The following is an 18,111-nucleotide window of genomic DNA, read 5'->3' on the forward strand; positions in this document are numbered from 1 at the left end:
CCTGGAGCCTATCCCAGCTGTCATTGGACGTGAGGCGGGGTTACACCCTGGACATGTCACCAGTCAATCACAGGGCTGACACACAGAGACAGACAACCTTTCACGCTCACATTCACACCTACGGGTAATTTTAGAGTCACCAGTGAACCTAACGAGCATGTCTTTGGACTGTGGGAGGCAGCCGGAGTACCCGGAGGGAACCTAAGCATGCACTGGGAGAACATGTAAACTCCACACAGAAAGGCCCACTACGTCCGAACCAGGATTCAAACCAGGAACCTTCAAGCTGTGAGGTGACAGCGCTAACCACTGAACCACTGTGCAGCCCCTTTTGGCGTGATATATTGTAAATCCACCTGGTGTTATCAGCCCCTAAAATATATTGGAAGGATGGCGTCTCATTTTGGAAGGGGTTGGTCAGGTGAACTTTACCTGCTAGTCAGCGGGGCAGGTTATCATCTATCAGTGGTTGCCAAGAGGTCATAGTTAATAGTGACAGGAGGAGAGCGTAGGCACAAGTCAGGTTATGTTGTATAACTTCACTTCCTTCTTTCAGAGTTTACTCTAAATATAATTTCTTATTGTAAACATAACCACAAACGTCTGTGGTTTCTGTTTATAATAACAGTAGATGGTTATGCACCGTCTGCCCCACTGGTGGAATTAGCAGAAGTGAAGCGAAAACACAGGAAGTAACTCACTATCATGGGAAAACGGAATAAATAAAATGTACAGAAAGGTTGCACAACTGCTTGTTTTATTAACATTGATGGTTAAAAGATGTTTACTGAAATCACGTGGTGATCAACACAGACATAAAGAATGACTCAAGGTCGCTGAGAGGATCGTTTTTTTGTTTGTCACTCACTGCTGTTCAGGCTACCTCCTGCCTTTACCTGTGCTGAATGTACCATGGACAGGATTTAGTTTCTATGATACTCTGTAAAACTAGCTAATTCTACAGCCAACACAATGACACACTCTCTAATCGAATGTTTTATAAAACATTTGCTCAATGTGACATAAAAACAAAGGTAGAACATGCTCACTGAAACATGCTGAGGATCTTTTCAGGATGTCAGTACGTTCTCCTGCTATTAACAGGAACATTCTGGGAACCAAATAAAACTGTCCCGCTCAAAACATTACCAGAACATCGCACGTAACGTTCTCAGAACGTTCCGGGATGGCGCACAGATCCATTAGCCAGGTAATTTCTTCTCTAAACCATGATGAGAAAACGCGCATGTCTCTGCTGTTCTGCCTTCTCATCACAATGTTGTATCGCACACTTTTGACACCATGATTGTTGTTATCATCTCAGGCCTGACTGGCTTTACTGCCAACGAATCATGGCAGCAATGACTCAGAGTCTGTGGACATATCTTTGTTTGAATCCTGCGTAACGATCTCACAGAGAGCGCTGTGCTTCATCACTCTCAGTTGTTCTTCAGCAAACTGTAGAAGAAGATCTTAGAAAGCCTTCGTCTGCTTCAGAAGGTTTTTGATTTTATCCCTGGCAGCATTTCTGTGTGTGTTTGTGTGTGTGTGCATGCGTGCATCTTGTTTGTACCCGGCTACATACTGCAAACAGGCTTAGTGTTTTACACCAGTGACAGCCTGGAGTCACTCCCAAACATCCATTGTGACTGTCTGTGTGTGTGTGTGTGCGTGTGTGTGTGTGTGTGTGTGTGCATGAGAGAGAGAGACACCAGACGATCTATTGTTATGTGTTTGCTGACATGGTGCATCATCCGCAGGGCTGCTACTGTTGCTTTCCCAGCAGCACAAAGAACAGAGATGCTGAGCCCGACACTCCACGGCTTTATTTAGCTGGATGACACACACACACACACACACACACACAGAGCAGACACACAGAGAGAGAAATGTGTGTGTGTTTGCATCTCAAAAACAATCGAGAGGACAAGAGTTCAAGTTTTTACAGTTACAGGCAGGAAGCAATAAAATATATGAAACCATTAAAAACCTGATGGAAACAGAGAAAGCTGGAGGATTAGTTTCTGGTGACTAGGATGCATCTGAAATCATTCAGTTAGCAGCACGACAGGCGACTCTGAATGCAGCACTGAGGGTGGTTTAAAAGACAAATGAGACAAAAATGTGCAGGATTATAAAAGCTTCATTGTTCCATATCTGCTACGTTGTGTTTGGGTTTATGACAGAGAAGATGAAACTGATGGAATAGAGTAAGATAAAGGTAATGTCAGAGAAAAGTCAGCACTATTTAAACTCCACATAATTTAAATACCAGTAAGTTCAAAGCAAATAACTGAAGCGCCTTAAACCTGCATTCTTTCTAGTGGCCACAATAGAGGTTTATAATCACGCAGCGCAGTGATGACACTGATCTGTGTGTGTTTCTCAGGCTCTGCCCCTGACTTCATAGCGTTGCGATCGGTCCTGTATTTCCGTGAAAACTCTTTATAAAGCATAAAATACGTCTTCACACGTGTGATTGAGAGTTTATCAGTTATCATACCGCGCGGGGAGGAGACAGACGTTAGAAGAGGAGCAGATATGACGCAGACCTGTGTGTGTTTTGATGCTCATACCTGAATCAATAACGTTGCGATTCGTCCGTATTTCTGCGCACAGTAAGTACAAAATTCCTCTCCACAGGCTGTCATATGCCCATATGCTGGAAGTGGCTACCGTGGCGCCACCCGCCGATCTCTACTGTGCAGACTCTGGCCCCAAATGACGTCACCATCGTAAGATGGCAGCCCTATCACAGGGGCTATTTTGGCATCACTTTATACAACGGGAGCAGATGGAGACGCGTCGTCCATCTATATATACAGTCACTGGTTGCAACAGTCTGTGAGTAGCTTTCTTTGCATTTCATTTTGCCACATCGTCTTTATTACTTTAAATTTTTACTCTGGTCATTTTTTTTAATCCTCAAAGAATTAAGCTGAGAAAGAAGGGTTCATTAAATGCTATTCATTCACGTGCGTGTGTGTGCGGACACATACTTCATGCCGCCCCTGCATCAAAATATACAAAGTAGGAGAGTAAGATAAAGCAGAAACTTACCATATATGTTGATGTATGTTGTGCAGGAGAGCGAGCTGCAGTCATTAAAACAAAGAGAGTGAAAATAACCACATTGTGAGTTGATTACTCTTCATGTAAACTTGACACATGTATATATTTAAAATGATCTTCATTGTGCCACAGCTGATTGAATTCATAAATATGCACATTTCTGGATTTCAGACTTGAACAAACAGAAACAAACATCATCCAGTTTATCTCCTGTTTCCTCTGTGACCTCTGATCGTTAAAGCATAACCTACACAACACACCGCTCAAACCACAGCTTCTTTCATAGTGTACGTCAACAGAAACTGTAGCTGTTATCAAGGTTTAGTTCAGGAGCATCCCTCCTCTCTCAGCGCTCTACGTGAGGAGGAAACTCCAGAAACAGAAACAGAGATGACAAAGGAAAGCTCCTTACGAAGAAAACTTCCATGAATTATTCAGCTCTTCCTTTGTGTGCTCTCCATTTATCTCTCAATCCTCTCCTTTTCTCTCTCTTCACCGAGATGCTGCACACTCTGACAGCTTTATTGTTGCTGCTGGGAGCTTCTCAGTGCGTGTGTGTGTGTTCTCGTGTGAAGCGTTTGCGATGTGTGTGTGCCGTATTATAGCGCAACACACTCACATCCCTTTAAATAGGCTGGTAATTAGACAGGCAAATTACAGTCCTTTCTGCCCGCCTGCAGCTGAGGACTGTGGGAAACGTAGGCAGCTTAAGTGTTTCCTTTATTGCGGGATGGCAGAGGACCAGGAGGGTTTGTGCATTTCTAAAGCCAGAGGAGAAAAGGAGACAGGGTTAGTGTGAATATGTGCACATTAAAGCAGAGGAGAGGAGGAAACACTGGCTGGTTAATACATTTTTTTTAATGATGCGCACGCACACACAGAAACAGGAGGCATTGTGGAAAAATATGGGAAGATTTCTTGAGGGTAGAAAACTGATTTTGTTTGCATTGACTGATTTAATGGTAACCTAGGGAGAACTGCTAAAAGTGTAAACCTTCACTCAGGCCGTGTAATCCTCTAAATACAGTTATTAAAAGATTTTTTGGTCTTGATGTTGATGTTGATGAAGAAACAGAAACAGAAGGCATTGTGGGTAAATATGGGAGGACTTCTCAAGCATAGAAAACAGATTTCTTTCATAAAAAGCAAGAAAAAAAGATAGTTGTTGCATTTACTGATTTAATTGTAAACTAAACATTAAAAAAGTTTCAACCTTTGCTAGAGCTGCATAGTCCTCTAAATACAGAAGTAATTAATAACCTTTGTGGGGTTTCTGTGTTGTTTAGTCTGTTGCTGGATCACCAGCAAATAAAACCAGTGACACATACAACACAATATTTAAATCATGTGTGAAATATCATGACTGTAAAGTTGAATTGTGCAACATTTGGTGGTTATTACATTTTATTTCATGGCTGTGCTGTATACTCAATTCTGATTGGTCTATCACTGCCTTCTAAGGTCTGCTATTTCTCTATAGCAGACTGCTGTTATGAACTTAGGGACACAGCTCTAATCACAGACTCTGGATGTAATCACATCATTCTGCAGAAGAAGTCCTGTAAATTTGACGTTGGTTCGGGATACGAAAGAGTTTAAAGACTGTCAGAGTCTTAGGACGTTTTCTTAAACATAAACAGGTGCTGTGGTGATTCTTCCAGAGTTCATCGTTGCCTTCAAAGCACATACATCTGTTGAATCTGAAGGACTATTTCTTTTTAAATCAATGAAATCATGTAAACATCTATATTTTCCATCAAATAATTGAACTCTTGAGTAAGTAGCTGTGTCAGAACAACCCACTCACTGTAAATTATCCCTCAAATAGCTTAAACAAATGTAGCTTATGGGTATAGAGCCGCATGTACAGACTAAAGGTACTCAGAGGGCAGATATTTCAGTCTTGTATGATGCAGCAGTGTATAATACTGTATATGACGTATGCAAGCGTAACCACTAAATAGCAGAGATGTGGACTTGAGACTTGGTGACTTGGACTCGAGTCGACTCGAGTCACTGTTTCAATTACTTGACAAAAAGTAAATGATTTGAGACTCGACTTGGACTTGAGGCATGATGACTCGGATGACTCGCGTGTGTTCATAAGTTTCAATGTTAGCTGTTAAATATAAAATGATATAATTCAGAGTTTCTGTCTAACTATCAAGTATGTACGCAGCGCAAATTGGAAATCATGATTAGACGACTCAAAAAGCTCCCCGGTATGTGATTGGAGGACTGGCTGTCAGTCAAACTCCTCACTATGGCAACACGCAACATCAAAGCCCCCAAAGAGAATCCTCATCAGTCGTACTCGTTACTACTCCATAGGGTCTCAGACTAGACCATCATCACGGCTGCGTCTGTGCCAAGATAATACAGATACAAATCATTGTCATACTCTTTGAACAGGTTATATAAATTGGCCAATAATATCATTATTAGACGGGCTGCTAACACCTTGTGTTTTGTCTTTATAAAGACCGGATACTACAGGTAAGAGTGCTGGATCTTGGGTTGAAAAAAGTGACTTGACTTGACTTAACTAAGGACTCGACCTGACGAAAAAATGACTCGAGACTTGCTTGGGACTCGAGCAAAGATGACTTGGTGACAACACTGGTGAATATGTTTCTGAAACAGTCAGCATCCTCATCTCAGCTTTGTACTCACTCTGTTATAGTTATTTCAGCATACTTTAAAGCATCATAGTGTCTGTTTCCTGAAACAGGAGAAAGAGTAAGATGTGTATTAGTGTTACTCATATTATTGTAATGCAGGAAGTGTTAATTACCCGCAGGAACAGGATGCAAAAAAATAAAAAGCTTTTAATCCCATTGTTCTCGGGAACAAGCCAACCAGCTGATTCTGCACAAACGGGTTCCTGCTGCTTACTCACACACACACTCTCACAGTCACATGGTTGAGCTGCAGATTCCACGCAGACAGGTAGAGCAGCATTTACACTGCGTGACCTACAGTATTTGTACTTTGAATATTAAGAACCGGTCTGACTGGCCGTGCAGCTCTCCGTCTCCCTCACATCTCGCCTCTCAAACACAAACACAGAGCGGTGTTTGACTCAGCTGGATCAACAGTTTCAATCGCTGCAGCTGTTTCCCCTTTTTCTCTCCGCACACCTGAGAATGTGAAGTTATTGTTGTCAAAGAATCCTTTTGCACACGACATGACGAGACCACAATAGATGGAGTCAGTAGCTTAGCAACCCTAGCAGGCCTGTCAAGCAGCTTACTAAGCTAACTTTAGCGTAGCTATATCTGATAAACTCTCTCTGTGATATGTTATTTTAGATAGCAATGTCTACAGACCCAATGACCCATGTTTGACATAAAATACGGTGACCTTTGTCACTATTAACTCTGAATACAGCCGTCACTATATCTAATATAAATCAGAAAATATATAGACAGAAGGAGAGTGGGGTCACTGTGTGTGTGTGTGTGTGTGTTGACTCTATGACTAGTTTAATAGCAGAGGTTGTATAGGCTCCTTTGTGTGTTTCTGCTCGTGACAAAAGTTGACTTAATGGAGGGGAGCTGAGTGGTGGAGGCTGATACACACAGTTAGTCACACTATGTCGACACTGATACCATTTTATCATCAACATCAGATCTAATTCACACAATATTTCAAACTATAATCAAAGTCTTATTGATCATCTTATTTCATCACAAAGTTAAGGACAAAGTTTTTAGATAATACTTTGCATCATGTCCTTCTTAAGAAATTTTTGTTTTTTAAACCTGGGGCCTAATTTTACAGCCATGTAGAGGGTGTTACACATCTCTGGCTGAGTTGATCTACTGCACCTATTCCAAAATGTTTCACACGTGTTCGTCATTCAGAGCCGCACATTTGTAGACATTGTGTCCAAGTTTAAAAATTCACCTTAAAGTCGAGCTGAATCGGCATTTCGAGAGTATCTAGCTTCCGTATCGTGACGTATTTCCGAGTGAAACAGGACGTGCAGGCGAGACATATCATTAGAGGGATTTGATTTGATCGTTGAGAAGTGGGCATAGACAGACGTTCTCCACAGCGCAGTAGCTAGCTAACTGAGCGTTCTTGGTGCTCTGCGGCTACATGTTGCAGATTGATTGGTTGAAATTGTTTGGTGCTAACTTACGTAAGCACGTGTGAAATTTAGTTTCACCGGAAGAAAAAATGATCGGATTTTGATATAAGAATACGAAGAAATTGATTTTCTGTATTTTTTTTGGCCTATATTGTCAAATAGATGCACAATATGACCGGGGATGTGATCTCAAAGGATTAAAATGACATTTTTCATTTCACCTCGACTTTAAAGTATACGACAATTTAGTACAACTCTTCCGACCAAAATGACCTGTATAAACATCTTCTAATCTGCTTCTTTTGTAGTTAAAGGGCCAGTCCACCAACACACAAATAAAGTAACATTTGTTCCAACGATCCCATGCAGGTGATTTTGATTTTACATACCAAGAGTTTAAGGTATTTGTCTCTGAAGCTTTGCCACTTTTCAAGAAATAATGTGGGCATATAATTTTGTTTGAAGAAGCTACTACTCCATGTAAGCAAGAAACTTTCTTTAAATGTAATGGAACTATAATGTTCCATTAGGTATGTCAAGATACTAAGGGCCTGTGTCCACAGCACAAAACCAATGCAGTTCATCGTTTTCAGTGGTCAGCATCCTCAGCGCAACTTTTGGAACACTGCTGCGCTCATCAATGTCACTTCTCTCTCACCGACCAATCAAAATCAAGAAGGGGCAGAACTGCAGCTATCAACTTGTCAGCAACAATGGCGGATCAGAAGCTAATCCTTTCGTTTTTTCAAGGGTACATTTTCCAGGTGTAGATCTGCTGCTAACGCCAGGACACGTTTCAGTTCCATAGTTTTTTTTTTTTCTTTATCACGTTTCCTTGAATAAAAGCAAATATTAAGCATACAGAGCGATTTAAAGCAGACTAAATGGTCACTACCGAGGGAAGTGGAATGCCGAGATACAACTTTTGTAACCTAGCAACAGTAAACGACGGTGAGAAGCGCTCTGAATTTGAGGTCGTGGGCGCTGCCTGCGCAAAAACCACCATCACTGGACACAGGCCCTAATGTTGTGAGGGATGTCAAGATACTAAAATGAGTCATGCTATTTTAAAAAAAACCTTCTTTATTATGATGACAAAGCTAAAACACACTCAGAACACAAGGTCACTCCTACCGACAGGAGTATACTTCACTGGCAATGGGAAAAGAGACAATTGGCATTTATAAGTGGGTCTTCCCGGGTCTGAAAAACCTGCGTCAACACGCTAAATTTAGATGGGAAAAGGGTATAAGACATTAATAACACCTTACAAACAATCACTTGAAATATCTGCATTAGCATGTGTGTGTAACCATTAACGGTTGTCACAGCCCTTTAATGACCGTGGGAACTGTTGCCGCCGTCACTGTTGCCACGGTCGACTCAATAAAATGACCTTTACAACCAAACAGGCCTTTGAATGATGTGACCTGTGTAATCTCACCCCGACATGTTAATGAGCTTTGTGCTCTGGGTGGTCTGCTTGTTGACTTCACAGAGAAACGTCTACATTATCAATATGTGTGTTATTATTTTAGTAAGAATCCACAGGCCTGCGTGCTTTAAAAAACATGTGGGAGAACTCCTCGAAGATTTATTCAGGACAGCTCTTTGGACCGGGGTCAGGCAGGCACAGAGCCAGAGACTGGAAGGAGGCTGCACCTGGTTCACATGAGGACTCTGCACTGTGCTGCTGGTCAGGGAGGGATGCTGCTCAGGAGAGACATACAAGAACTGGCTGACTCTCTGTCCATGTGTCTGACAGAGGGGGTTTAGTGTTTGCATATGTTGTTGTTTTTCAGATACTTGTGAGAAAAAGATTATCTTTCCTAGCATGTTATAAAGTGCAAAAGTTTCCCTGTAGTTTTTCCACCATCCACCGACGTCATTTAATGTCAGTAAACTAGAGCAGCCATATAGAGCCGTAAAGAGGACACTGTCAGGTACTGTCAGCATGACTTCCTCCCTCTGACTCAGGGATGTAAATAAGATGTAAAACTGACCTCCTTTGTTAGACCAGTCCTGCTAACCAGTGACATCACCGACATGTTAAACAGGTTTGTCATGTTGATATAAATACCACAACAACTAAGTAAAATACATTCCCAACGTAGGGGTCAGGACCCCCAAAAAGGGATGAAATTTAGGGGTCATGAGACAATTAACAGGACAGGAACCATAAAAAGAGAAAAAAACTAAGAAATATCAAAGCTAGACTTATTCTTAATATTGATAAGATGATATTATATGAAACATAAGTATTGCACATGTAGGTTATGGAGAGTTGCAGCACTCTTAAAAGGCGTGTTGTCACACATTGTGTCCGTTTTGGTGTTTACTGTTGATTATAGAGTCTGACCTGCGGTGTCTCTCAGTGACACGCGTGGGTGAAAGAGCTGAACGAGCTTCCCAGTGGTGTTGGCGTCTCCTGCAAGGGGTTGGAAATACTATACTGGATAATTTACTTCTTTTAGACTCTACAAACGGAGTTAACTAAAAATACCACGTTTGGTTGAACTGGTTGAACTAGACATGAAGCTGCAGAAAAAACAACATTAGGGCCTGTGTCCACTAAGTTTTTCTGCGCTAGCAGCATCCACAACCTCAATTTCAGAGCGCCTCTCACCGTCGTTTACTGTTGCTAGGTTACGAAAGTAGTCTGGCGGAACTTCCACTTCCCTTGGTAGTGACCCTTAGGTCTGTTTCTGCTCTGTATGCTTAATATTAGCTTTATTCAAGAAGATTTAACAGAAAGAAAAAAAAACAATGGAAAGGAATCGTGTCCTACCGTTAACAGCAGCTAACCTGTAAATTGTACCCTCTAAAAAACTAAAAGATCAGCTTCTCTTCTGCCATTGTTGTTGACGAAGGTGATATCAGTAGTCCCGCCCCTTCTTGCTTTTTATTGGTCAGTTAGGGAGAAGTGACACTGACAAGCACAACGGTGTTCCAAAAGTGGAACTATATTTAGCTGAGAGCGCTGTGAGTGCAGCGACAACAAACAGCTGAGGACACTGAGCGCTGAAAACGCTGAACTGCATTGATTTTGTGCAGAAGCTTTTTTTGAAGAGCGTTTCCTGCAGAAGTCCACCAATAACTTTGTGTGTTTGATTCTGGTCCTTGTCCAGTTAATCAACCTCACATGTAGAAAAACATGGTGTACAAATTCTAGATAAATATGTCCATCTGTAGTTGAGGTGGTATACATGTGAAGGATTTTTAAAGGGAATTTTTTCTTGAATAATTGTTGTGTGTTTATGGAGGTATTGTGCATTAATTTCCCATATAATACATCCACCTGAATTTGTTCCAACTGTGAAACACTGTTAGATGTTCTTCTGCGTTATAGCCTGCCTTCTCCACCATGTTTGTCTTCATAATCAGAGTATATGCTCACCAGATTATTCCAACCCAGTTATAAAGTTAACATATAAACCCACAGAACCCTGCAGCTGTTTTAAGAAACCACGTAAGACAAGAATTCTCCAAACTCCAACCGCAGCGACTGATTCCTTCTCCAGATGTGTGTCAGTGGTCGCTCTGCCCAACATGAGCTCCCCAAACATCTGTCACACTCGGTTCCTCTCTGTGGCTCTGTTTGTCACCTCCTTTCTTTGCCTCCTACTGTTTTTATGTCTCCTTGTGTCTGGCATGTTCCCGCCATCAATGTAGGGAGCGAAAGTTTGAAGTCTCGGTGGACTGCAGATGCAGCGAGACAAAACAAAGATGTTCCACTTTCACTCAGCGGTTTTATTGCATGTTTAACAGTGTGAAAGTTAATGGATCTGTTTGTTACAATGTTACACTGACTCTGAAGTAGAATGCAATACCAAACTGTAGACACTAAGTACATCAAGTGCAAACAGCTCAGACAAACAACAGAGAATTTAGGGTTACAAAGTAAGGATGTATGGAGATCAGGAAGGAACTGTGTACTAGCTTTAAAGTGTTAATCTCGAAGATCTCAGTTTTGTTCTCTTTGGCGGCACCTGTGGCGATAAACTGTAATTGCAGGAGCACACTTCCCAGATATCCAGACAGTGTCGCATGTGTGACGTCCAAGGTTGGCTCCGGTTGTAACTCTTGATTTTCCTGGCTGACGGTCGCTTTCCTGTTCAGACTGTTTGCTTCATCTGAGCGTCGAGTTTGTTTGTTCTTCTTTGGATTTTCACTTCTTGTTGAAGTTGTATCTGTAGTCATCCATCTTTTCTTTGTGTGTTCAGCCATAGTAGATTACTGTTTACTCGCAACACTTGCAGAGAGCGGAAAAGCAGCCGCTTAGTTCCGCCTACCCTCTCTGGCAGACCAACCACTGCTGGGTGATGGAAACACGTCACTAACTGGGCGCCGCTTGTGATTTTGACACCCAGTCTGTAATACTGCAAATGCAAAGGCTTTCATCAGTGGGCCATAGATTCAATCACCATTTTGTTACGTCATTCGGCGATAGATAGATTTATTTATATGATAATCTTCTTTATTATTACTTTAAAGCAGCAGCTCAAAGTCGAGATTTTATTCTTCTGGAAACTATTGTTATGATATGATATTGTTCATCCATGTGAAACAAGCTGTAGTTTATTGTGACTCTGCTTGCAGGGCTTTCCGTCTCCCCTTTCTTCGTGTCTTCATGCTACGCTAAGCTAACGTCTTATAGCTCAAGCATCAGACCTCGCCAACAGATACAGCAGTGGTATCAGATATTTTAATCAACAAGAAAGGAAATAAGCTTCTTTAAAAAAAAATTATTCCTGATGAAATTCTTACTTCATTGATACTATTTGCCAAATTATTGGCGTCTGATTTTGTGCTTTTCAGGCCAGAATGGACTTGGCAGCACATGTTTCCACTTAAAGATGAAATGAAGATGAAACAGAACACATACCAAGACAATAAGCAGCCACACTGTAAGCCATGCGCGTAAGTATCAGTGAAATTATAACGTTATAAGGACTAACGTGGGAAACTCTTTCAGCTGTGTGTGTGGAGGAGCTTCTACTGTGTTTCATGACTAATAGATGTTCAGTCAACAGGACAGATCAACAGATGCTGCAAAGCCCCTGTAGCACTTCAACATACACACAGCTCCATGCACTGCACATATGTGTCATAAAGGAAGGCTCCAGTGTGGGTCTGCACTTTATACATTTTCTGCAACATCTACACATGAAGCCTGTAAGATCCTCGTCTCCTCACTTTAATATGTTCCTCTATTTTTCTCTGCAGGAATCTATTTGTTTCAAGGTCATTGTTTGTTCATGAGTGTCCGTTGGTGCGACTTCCTGATTTGAATATCTCTCTCCAACATGTCCTCCACACAGCACTGTATGTTTTATGAAGCAGTCACAGTTTGGTTGAGGTTTACAAAAGTATGTAAGTGAAAAAAGGTCAGTGATGCTCAGTCTCCTGGTTGAACATTTGGGGCTTGGGCCAATTGGGCAAAGTCAGGTCGAGTCGAGGTTGAGAAGCGGTGGCCTTTTGCCTCTTTAATGTGTCAGCGATGAGTCGTGATAAATCAAAGATGTTACTGAGGCTTGAAATCAGACAAGTTTATGAATCTGTGAGGAGTCCAGTTAATGAAGAGAGACACAAATGAAGAATGAGAACATCAAGGATGATATTGAAAAAGTGTTTAACATACAAAAATAAAGAAAACAGACACACAACAAGACCAAGAAACACTGGTAGAGTAAAGTCCAGTTCCACCTTAAATAATCAGTTAAAGCTAACCGAGACACTGACCTCCAGTGAACTTTGACATTAATATGAGCTGAACAGGAAGGGCTGCACTTCATTGGAACCACTGACACAGCGATTCATTTAGGCCTCACAGTATATGATTAAATTTATCAGAGCCACAATGGCAGGCCTGTGTGATGAACAAAAGAAACTGATGTTTCACAGTGAACAGTGCGGGGTGTTTGTCACTTGGGTATGAGGGGTTTGAGGGTGACACAATGAGTCACAGGGCTGTGTTAGTATGCGTGCGTCTGTGCTTGCATCGGATTGTTGCACACACCACAGCTTCCACTCAGCCTCACACAGTATGTTGTAGCCTGTAGGACATGTGCGATGTCTGTAAGAACCAGCCTGTGTGTTTGCACGTTTGTGTTGTTGTTGCGTGTTGGCTTTCATTGATTTGTCTTCATGTCTTCATCCAGCAGGGATGCTGAGTCAGAAGGAAGACAGAGGACGGATGCAGACGCAGGATACTGTACAACAATGATTGTACATATTTCCATTTGTTTTTCCAACATCGAGCCGATAAAATCTGGATTAGAAATCTTTTTTCAGGACCCGAGGGGCTCTGTAATTTTACTTTTTTTTCCCGATTTAATTTAACTATATAGTTTGCAAACCAGTTTATCCATCCATCTGTTATCTGTGCCGCTTATCCTGTTCAGGGTCGCGGGTGGGCTGGATCCTATCCCAGCTGTCAGGGTGATGCTAATGCTAGCTAACGTGCTATTATTACATCTTGGTCAAAGTAGCCAAAGTAAAGTCCATGCCTTCTTTTAAATAGTTTGTGCACCAAGAAGCTTGATGATACAGCGAGCATATGTTGTTGAAATACTTAAGCTAGTGAGCTAAACGCTAGCTGCTGGTTAGCTAAGAACATGCTAGCACTTATTGAGCAAAAGGAAGCCTACTCCAAGCATCAATTAGCTATTAAGCTAGCTAGTTTGGAATGGGACAATAAGTTCACATGGGCTGCTGAAAATGTAATGTATTTCCTTTCTCATAAGTGCAAGCAGGGACTATTTTGTGGAGTGGTGTGATGCAGTAGCAGAGGAGGGTTATATAAAAGATTCTGTAGCATAGCTTTGACATTTTTCGACTCTCTAACTCTCTATTCCCTCCCGATTATTGTTGGTCATTGTTGAAAAATGTGCGTGTCAGAGTTCACCAAAGTTCAGCTTAACATGAAAGTCTACAAGGATTTACTTTCCCCCTGCCAGGCGTTTTAAAATGCTGCTGTGACCGAGCCTGTAATGTTATTAGTCACACCTGTGCTTCTCCTGCTATGAGGTGTGTAAAGGTCTGCTGTAAGGAAGGCCTGCTACAGCAAGGTTGTTCCTGGTGTAAAGGAAAAGTGAAATAGAACGTCTGAGGGGCTTCTCTTTCATGCAAGTTTATACAACCTTGACTGGTGAGTGAAAGAAGCAGGTGTCAGTAGATTATATAGGGGTTTTTATATATCCTTAAACCATTTTGAGTTGTTAAAAACACAGCTAAACCCGAAAAATAAAGTCTGTCGATATACTTTCCAGCTATTTTGTTGATGATTGTTCTTCTGTATTTTTTATCCATCAACCAGTCTCAACGAAACGAGTCAGATTTATCTCTAAAACGTATTTTATTGTTCTGTCAGCGCTGGAGAAAGTTCTTGCCAACGCCATCCTCATTCCACACCAAAGGGAAATAAATGTCTTTTTTAAATTTCTTTTAATCAATTACACTATTTTGGGTGTTGCTAAGCCCAGGATGCAGCCAAAGTGCCCGGGTGTCAGAAGGGACCCTGTTTTGTGGAACATTTGCATGTGGTGAAGTGAGTGTTTGCATTAAAATGGTTCAATCCCTGCAAAAGAAAAATACGGAAGCCCACAGCAGACATACATTTTATTTGCCCTGTTTTCCTGCGATAACGAGTAATTTCCGGTTGTTTTCTTGAGATCTCAACTTATTTATTTACCTTTCTTTCACTTGTTCCACAGTAACGTCAGATGATCATAACTCATATCCTCAGAGTTGCAAAAGCAATGTCACTTCTTCTTCTTCAACGACCAATCAAAAGCATGAAGGGGCCAGGAAACGATTCCCTTCCATTGTTTTTATGTTTTCTTTGTAAAATGTCCTTGAATAAAAGCAAATATAAAGCTTACAGAGCAATTTAAAACAGACTTAATGGTCACTACCAAGGGAAGCGGAAGTGCTGCCACACAGCGCCGGTGAGAAGCGTCGTGGGCGCTGCCAGAGCAAAGGGCGCTGTTAGTGGACACAGGCCTTTGGTGGACACAGGCCTTTAGTGGACACAGCCCTTTGGTGGACACAGGCCTTTTGTGGACACAGGCCTTTGGTGAACACAGGCCCTTGGTGTGGGCAGTGGCAGCATGGCATGTCCTGGTCTGTAATATCACAGTGACCAGCCTGTTGTTTTGTTTTCTAGATCGCCGTTATAATGACAAAACAAGCTTTGCTATCTTTTTTTTTTTTTTTTTTAAGATTTTTTTTTTTCTTGTCCTTTTATGCCTTTATTGACAGAGAGGACAGTGGACAGTGTAGGAAACAGGGGAAGAGAGAGTTGGGGACGACACGCAGCAAAGGGCTGAGGGCGGGAGACGAACCTGGAGCCGCCGCATCGAGGACTAATAGCCTCTGCACATGGTCGCCGACTCAACCGCTGAGCTAAACCGGCGCCCACCTTTGTTATCTTGAGATAAATAACTCAAGATCTCAAGAAAACAACTGGAAATGAATTGTTATCACGGGAAAACTGAGTAAATAAAATGTATGGATGCATCTTTGGGGCTTCTGTAGAAAAGGACAGGTTGGCAAACTTAAAAAATAGTCCCTGTTATTTTGGAAATGCTAAACCTATTCTTTCTACATCTTTACAGAAAGAACCAAACATGCCTGCTTCTAAAATGTGGCTTTTTACAGCAAGTAGGTTTCTAGCTCGGCATTTGTTGTTATTTCCCAGAGCAATGAGGATTTTAAAACGCTAATAGGCAGATAGCGAAAGAGGGGGAGACAGTTTCATCTGAAATAGGCTGCCAATACGCACAGTCTACATCCTGTGAGTAAGACCATAAAAAAAGCAACATTTTGTGTTGCCAATTAAATCCAAAATTACCATTCTCTTGTTCTGCTTCATTTTAATCCTGTTAGAGAGAATTTGAATTATTCACAGTGATTAATCCCTGCTGTTTTATATTTAGCTCCAGTAGTCTGATATTGTGTTTGTAAGGTCAGAGTATGAATCAAAGCCGATCCTGCTATTCTCAAAGCTTAGCACTGGTACCTGAGGTGAATATGAACGACCCTAATAAGCAAACTTTTACACTGACAGTATGTGATGTTTCCCTAAGCAGACTTGGCTCTAATCCAGAGTATTTCACATCATTAGCTCATCACGCTTTAAAGAAAAGAGCAGTTTGCATATGAGCGAGGTTGTATCGGAGTGATTCAACAGACTGCTCACTCTGTGGTCATGTTATTTCTCTTACACGAGCTTACAGTCATTTGTTCACACCTTTAAATTCATACAGTTCTCTCCCCACCTCTGCACGTATCCTGTAAGGCCACATTTCACACCGCAGCAGATGTTTCCTGTTGCACTGAGTGGGAGAAATCAATGTTTCTCTTGGAGTATGAGCAACAGATGGCGAGAAGAGAACAGGAAAGGAGAAAGGTGTGTTGATAGATAACACTCTGAATCATGCCGCCACGCAGAGAGAGGTGCATTTTTCAGCTGCCTGTCTGATCACATGTCTGTTACCTGAGATATAAACAGATCAAACACTCCTGCATGAGACACACTGAGCAGAGGCCTCGGGTTTTAATATGTCCTTTGGAGAGGTGTATCTTGCTTTATGATAAGAATATTGAAAATGTTTTGTAATTACGCAAACATAATGACATTCAAACAAAAAAAGAAGTAGAGTGTACATTGCTGTTTTATACATTTGCATCCCATCTAAGTTAGGCAATTTCAGCATGAAAGGAAAGCTTGGTATGTATTGCTATATTTTGGATTTTAATGTTAAAAACTTTAAGATTTTGTCACTTTGAAAACATTTTTGTGTTCTAAATTGTAGTTTTTAAATGAATATTATAAACTACGAACATTTCCTTTTTTATTATTACTTTTTGAGTCAAAAAGCAGCCCAACAAGAAGCTCTGAATTGTTACGATAAAATGTCATGTGTGTTTCACTGTGTCTAAATATTCTGCCTCTTTTGTGCCTTCATCACCAGCTTCTGTGTACTTTAAACACAGCATAAACATCACACCCAAAGATACATTTCTCTTGAAGCAGGGGAGAATGTTTCTCTGGAAAGACAAACGAGATGCCAAATATAGAGATCAGTTCAGATGAACTGGCTATAAACCAGCTGAATCACTAAAGTGTCACAGCAATCAGGAAGGGAGTCACTCAACTGTTTCTGTACTATTAGGGCGATTTTTTGTGTGTTGCTAATTCGGTACTTTCACTATTACTAAAAGGAATAGTTCAACATTTAAACAGACATACTATGCAACTGTTATCTTAGCTCTTCTACCCTGTTTCCTGTCTGAAAGGTAAAGTGATTTACATGACAATTACAAGATTGAAACGTTATTCAAAAAATGAAACCTTTCCCGGTTGCCCAAAACCGCCTGTGGACTTTTTTCTGTCTAAAGGAACAAGGACTTGTTCTTGCCTTGCCTTGTTTCTCCTGACAGCTCCCCTGTGGCGCTAACTGCACAATACTAGCTAACACTGACAGACATATCACAAAAGAGTTTAACACAAAGGATAAAAAGTTTGATATAGTCAAGCTTTTCTTCCCATTGGGGGAAAATTGAAGACAAAATTATCAGGGAACTCAATTCATTGAACTAACTTTTGTCATCTTGGAGAAACTTGCTTGCTAACATGGACAAAATGCTAGCTTGCGAATGTAGCAAAATACTGTCTTGAGTGGCAAACATTAGCTTATTCATCCAGACTCTTGACTGGTAAATGGGCTAGTACGTGAGTTATTAGCTAATGTCACAAAGCAACCAACCCCAAATCCATGCAGCGCGGTTAATTTAAGCTAGTTGGCTAACCTTAGCTGGCTTGCTTGCTAACATAATCACTAGCCAAACTTTCTGGAAAAACATATAACACTTTTGACGCTAACGGTGGAATCGATTTAAATCCATATTCTATGTAAAAAGCATCACAAATGAAATTA

This window comes from Semicossyphus pulcher, unplaced genomic scaffold, assembly GCF_022749685.1.
Source record: "Semicossyphus pulcher isolate SPU_LCO1_2020_fin unplaced genomic scaffold, fSemPul1.0.p SCAF_11, whole genome shotgun sequence".
In the NCBI taxonomy this organism is placed as follows: Eukaryota; Metazoa; Chordata; class Actinopteri; order Labriformes; family Labridae; genus Semicossyphus; species Semicossyphus pulcher.